The following is a 6,237-nucleotide window of genomic DNA, read 5'->3' on the forward strand; positions in this document are numbered from 1 at the left end:
GAGTCTCAGGTTTTTCCCCTTCCCGACAGAAGGGTGCCTTACCAAGAAGCTTCAACGGACAAACGGAAAACAAGTGAAGTTGAAGAGCTCAGGACACCGAGAGAGCAGAGCTCAGACCCAAGAGAGACTTAGCAACAACTCCCAGGCCAGCGAGAAAGCCCTGAGCGCGGAGTTATGTGGGCGTTGGCACCTGCTTTGCTCACCAGCCTCCAGGTAGCGGGGAGATATCTTTGCAGGATCCCACGCCTGACCCAGTTAACCGTCAGAAGTTCATTAAAAAAAAAAACAGAAGCAAAACCAACATCACGTAAGTGGTGATTAGTAAAAGTTCATTATGCACACACCAAAAAGACCGGTTGCAAAACAAGGGTACTCAAACCAAAACATGGACCGAGGCTCGGGAGTATATTGTTAGAAAGCAGCATATTTATATAGCATGCAGGCAGCAAGTTTTTATTCCTTATGGTGAGTGCTTACAGTATGAGAATTTTTGTAAATGAAAAAGAATTGGCTAGTGGTTGCCTCTGATCAAAATTGGGGGGACGATTTAAGTTTCACTTAGAATTTTCAGAGGCATAAACAAAACGTGACCCAGGTCAAATTAACCTCGCTTGTCTTGCAAACTAAGCGTAATTAAGCTCTGCTTCTGCCAACTACCTGGTTTTGTCTGCTCAGGGAATTTTCAAATCTGGTCTCCGTTTGTGTTTGATTTTCACAGTGCTGTCCCTTTAATTTCTTGGCGTTTCTCCCTGAAAACTTGTTCTGCAAAAATGTGTCTGTGCCATCCATCCTCCCAGATGGCTTTTTAAGTGAAGCTGTTTGTTAAGCGGGAGAAGAAAAGGGAGGGGTGGGGAGGAGCGGGCGGAGCCTCTGCCGCCCCAGGAGAAGACAGAGGGGGGAGGGGGGAGGGGGGAGGAGGGCAGGGAGGACCCTGTGGTCCCGGAAAGGCTCAGAGCGTGGCCTCCCAGTGTGGGTGGGGCCACGGGCACAGCCCAGTGCACTTGGCCAGAGTCCCAGTGACAGTGGCCCCTAGTGCCCGGGCGCCCCCTGTGTGCCCAGCTCCGGGCTGAGCACTTTGGACTCATTGGTCCAATTCATCCTCACCCGACCTGTGCAGCAGGTCCTGTGAACCTCCCCATTCCACAGAGGAGGAGCTCAGGGAGGGGCAGGCACTTGCCCAAGGTCACACAGCTGATGAGAGGAAAACTCGGGATTTGAGCCCGGCTCCCAACCAGGCTATCACACAGTCCCCTACTAGACTCTTAGCTGGAAGGACCCCGGAGACCAGACGCACCATGGAACTCAGGCTCCCGGACCCATTGTCTCCATTTGTATACCGAGGCAGTTGGTGTGGTTCTGTGGTTCTCAGGTCTGACTCCACATCAGAATCTTCCAGGGCTTTTCAACAACGCTGGTGCCTGGGCCCCACCTCGGTGTCTAGATGGCTTTAAAGCCCCACGCTACCCCGGGACATTTTTCTCAACACACCGGCACAGGGCCACACTACAGTCAGAGGGTCTAGAACCTGCCCCCACTCCCCAGTGAATTGTCAGAGTGCCTGCGAAGCTGATCACAGGAAGGGCTGAGCGGACAGAATTGGCTGGCCATGCACACGAGTGGCAGGAGCCCAGGGGGAGCGCCCGCGAGGGGTTCCGTTTCCACCTGGGCATCTCGACGCCTCTCTTGCCCCACCCCCACCCCCGCTCCTCCCTCGGTGCCCCCCACCCCCCTCTAAGCCCTGCCTGCAGAGACTTGGATGGATCACCTCTGACCCCGCCACAGATGGCTCCCCTGCGCCAGCTGCCCCAGCCTGGTGTCGCGGTGACTCTGGGAGCGATCAGGGATGGGACAGAAGGAGGAAGTGCCTGGGAAGGGGTTCCCGGGGACAGGAATGCCACAGCAGAAATGCCAAACTGGCTTCCTCCTGTGGCCCTTTTATAGGCCTGGCACTGTTTTCCCAACTATCAAATGAAACACACACACACACACACACACACACACACACACACAGAGTCTTTGTTGCCTTTTCTTCCCTAAGGGTGATATGGATTTGTCAGTTTCCTTAGCAATATCCAAATAAAGGGAGGAGGCACGACTGGCTGAGGAGCACCCCTGCATGCCCGCAGGCAGTGCCTGGCTTTTCCGGGGGGAAGGACAGCTGCCCCATTTCCCTGAGGGGAAGTGAAAGGCAAGGGGTGAGGCCACAGCCAGAGGCTCTCAAGGTAGAGGGAGGAGGGGAGGACGCAGCCGCCTCACGCCTGCCAACCTGGCCCAAGGGCCTCAGAGCCACTTCTGTCCCCAAGCTTGCTCCTCCCTGAGGTTTCCTGACCCAGACAGTCCCTAGGAAGCCCTGAGAATCCCCCTACTTCATCATCCCCTCCAAAGTTGAATTAAGCTATTCCTGCCCTCAATTGTCGCAAAAGGTACCCAGTGCCTACTGTATGCCTGCGACATAGCCACGACCGAGGCAATTACGTCCCTGCTTTGTCACCACGGAGTTCACGCTCTAAAAAGGGAGACAGGAACATGTAAGCCACAGTAATGAGGTGCTGAAAGCTGCGTGGCGGGGGCGGGGGGCGCTAGGTCTCAGGCGACAGAGATGCCCCACCAGCTTCCCAGTGATCAGGGGTCCTCCCAGGAAGATTTTCACCTGACTAGCTGCTGTGACCCGAGTTCCAGTCTGGACAACGGTTAATTTCAAGGGCTCAGGCTGGCCACTCCCACATGCTGGGATGGCCCCACCCACAACCAATGGTAGCCCCACCCAAAGTGGGCCTGGCCACACCCACTACCCCCAGGGCCGCTGGCAGCCTGGGTGTGTCCTCCCTGATCTCAGCCTACTGACCTCTCCCAGCCTCCCCTGTGGCCTGAGACACCCCCCCCCTCAGGGCCCCTGACTCCTTTGGGTCTGTGGGGTATGGGGACAGGCTCGTGTTTGACCCCGTGTCTGAGAGGCCACTGGCATTTCCCAGGTCCCTTTGGGGGCAGTGTTCTGGTCTGTAAATGGGCATCATCACCCCTCCGCACACAAGGCTGCCAGACTAGGAGGCAGGAGGCCCCTGACTCTGTGCCAGCCCAGGAGGCCCCCGGAGTGGAAGGAGCTTCACCCCGTGAACCCATAGGGACCTGGACCCAGATTCTGAGGAGCAAAGGTCCTGTCCTGTCCTGTCCTGAGCCTCCGGGTCCTCAGGTGAATGGGCCCCTGCCTTCTGTTTCTCTGTCCCCAGACATGGGGCCTGCCTGGACGGGGACCGCATAACTGGACCGTGGTCAGAGCTCAGGAGCATATTCTGGAAACCCTGGTAGCCTGCAAACAGCTGGGAAGTGGGTGCAGACACAGCCAGAGAGCACGGGCTTCAGTCCAATGCATTTGCTCCCCCTTATTAGTCCCGATTCTGCCTCTGGTCCTGGGGGTGGACAGGCCAGTAGCTCTGGGAGCTTCGGAGGATGAGGGACAGGGGCAATCCACAGCCCATGGGCATCTGATGCTGCTTCTGCAGACGGTGATAATCAGTGTGCCAGGCACCGTGGCCCTCCGCGTTCTGTCTCCCGCCACCCTCAAAGCAGCCTCGGGGGGAGGGGCTCCATCTACCAGGGGGAGGGGTAGATGAGGAAGCCTGAGACTCAGAGACGAGCTGTCCCTTGCCTGTCCCCAGTGCGGGTCCCCTCGGCTCTGATGCTGCCTGAAACCTCCCAGTTTCCCGGCTGGCACCGCTGTATCTGTAAGATGTAAACTCTGCCCACGTTCCGAGGGCGGCATGGAAATGGCAACTGTCCCTTTTAGAGAAAGTCTGGGGAAGCAGGTGTCAGTGACAATGGAGTGCCGCGTCCTCCAAGGCCAGCCTTGTCTGAGGTGCCCACTAAGGAACAAACATGGCCCTGCCGCACACGGGCTCGGATGCATTGAAAGAATGGCTACAAGGACAGTGGAGTGAAGGGAGAATCCCATCAGCCCCGAGTGGGGTGGGGTCACCACCCTCTCTCAGCCCGGGGTGGAGGGGGTGAGGGGCCAGCGGGGGGCCCTGGAAGGGGCTGGTGGGGGGGGGCAGACAGGGAGGGGGACAAGTCCTCCCAGGGCCTCTTCCTAAGACAGAAACTGCTGGGTTCACAAGTTTCTCCTGACTCGAATCTGTCCCGAGAAATCCAACTCCAGGAATGTTCCAGAACTCCTGGCAATAGAGAATGTCTCCCTTCGTTGCGAACTTGAAATGCTAAGAAGACGAGTCTGGAGCTGTGGGGCCCCCCAGGAGGAGAAGGGCTGCCCCAGGTTCAGGCCTGAGTGGATTCAGGGCACCTGAAGTCCACTGTGGCATCATAATAACCCATAATAACCATAATAATAAATGGTAATAGCACGCATTTACATAGTGACTATATATATGTGCCTGGAGCGGTTTTCAACGCTCCCCACGTCCATCCCCTTATTTCTTCCTCAGCACAACTCTCTGAAACCGTCACTATTGTTCCAATTTTACAGAACGAGGCACCGAGGCACAGAGAGGTGGAGTAAGATGCCACAAGTCACACAGCGACGAAGTCCCAGAGCCACATCCAGGCTGTCCGGCTTCAGAGTCTGGGTCCTTGATCACCCGAGCACAGTGGTACCTGCATGAAACAGAGTGAAGAAGACAAGGCAGGTAAACGGAAGCGATGGAGAGCTTGAGCAAAAGACATAAGCCCGAGAATGACGTAGCTAACTCGTCTTTTTAAAGAGCATTTCATAGTTTGGACTTCAACAGATATTCGCTGCACGTCTGCAGCGTGTCGGGCCCTGTGCCGGGCCCTGGATGGGCTGGAGGGAAGGGGACCGGATGGGAAGTTGTTCCAGCAAGCAGGTAACTGGAGACCCAGAGAAGGAGAAAGGACACACCACGGCACACAGCAGGTAGAACGGAACCATCTCCTCTTTCCTGCATGGGGGCTGCCCTCTCCCCTGGCTTCTTCTCTGGCCAATCCAATCAGTAACACCCAAACAAAAACCCAGTAACATGCTGGTGAGTGTGTGGTGAGACAGGCAAGTCGTTTCACCTCTCTGAGCTTTGAGTTGCTCGCCCGTGAGATAGGCACGACCGCACGGGCCCTTCGTGGCTATCGGAGGCTGAAATAAGGCGACCGACGCGAAGCCGGCCTGCACAACAGAGTCTCATCAATGGTGGCGATCGCATTGCTCCCTCCGTGCAGCAAGCTCCTAAAGGCAGGGACCAAGCCCGATTCAACGTTGTATCCCCAGGGCTAGCTCGGGGCCCAGAGCACCACGCGTGCAACCAAGAAAGATGCCCATCGGGCGGCCAGTTTATTCCATGCCAATACGTGTTGACAGGCACTGTTCCAGATGCTGGAGATGCAGCCATGAACCCGACAGACGCAAATGCTTATGGAACCCGAGTTGAGCTGCCTGGAAAGAAGGGAGGATCCAGAATGTTAGAGCAGCGGAGGGCTTGGGGATGGAGAGGGGCTCTTGAGGTCCAATCCCAGAGTCCTTGCAGCCGTGCCTCAGTTCACCGCCGGCCGGAGAGGACAGCTCCCGAGAACCCCCACCTCCCGCTGCAGGAAGCGCATTTCTCCGGGTTGCTCTGGCTTTCTCTGACCCACGGGAGCTTGCTCAGCCCGGGAGTGGGGCCAGCTGGAGGGCAGGGATGCTTCTGGCTCACAGAGGTGGCTCTCGACCAATAAGGGGCAGGTGGGGGGCAGAGGCATGTACCACACGGTTCCTCTGAGGGTCCCCATAGTCGTGGGCCCCCATCGCCCACAGCTTGACGCACCTTTATGTGACCTTCCTCCCTCCCCGGCCCTCGCTCTCCGCCCCCTTGCTGCACGTCCTGGGGTGCCCTCCCAAATACACCAGCGGCAACTCAACACCTTGCTTCCAGAACAGTTTTGGAGGAGCCCGACCAGGACAGAGGCCACCTAAATCCGACCCCATCTTTGCACTGCTGAGGAAACATGTCCAGAGAGGGCCAGTCACCTACCCAATTCAGACAGCAGTATTTGGGGCAGCTCGGGCTTCCCACAAATACTCCCACCATGGCCACCACCAAGGGCGGAGTCTGCAGGGCCAGCCTGGGCTCTGCCTTCCCTTCCCGGGACCACAAGCTGGGCGTTTAGAAATTCTCGAGTTTTGCAACGAAAAGCTACAGAGAATAGGTAATGGGACGGCTTTTACATAAGCGCGCTTGGGAACAAAGTGCTCCGGTCCCCTCGCTCCCGCTGCCGTGAACCCTTAAACGGAGCCTGTGT

General features: G+C 57.1%; 1 long non-coding RNA gene across 1 annotated transcript; it reads right to left on the reverse strand.

The window, feature by feature from the left end:
* Positions 1-4,365: 4,365 nt before the first annotated feature.
* LOC109255242 (uncharacterized) lies at positions 4,366-5,497 on the reverse strand. The gene is made up of 2 exons (XR_002075145.2): positions 5,029-5,497; positions 4,366-4,605 (listed from the first exon to the last, which is right to left on the reverse strand). It is a non-coding gene; the product is annotated as an uncharacterized LOC109255242 (long non-coding RNA).
* Positions 5,498-6,237: the final 740 nt, after the last annotated feature.

This window comes from Panthera pardus, unplaced genomic scaffold (assembly GCF_024362965.1).
Source record: "Panthera pardus isolate Hobbes unplaced genomic scaffold, ASM2436296v1 HiC_scaffold_11, whole genome shotgun sequence".
NCBI classification, from domain to species: Eukaryota; Metazoa; Chordata; class Mammalia; order Carnivora; family Felidae; genus Panthera; species Panthera pardus.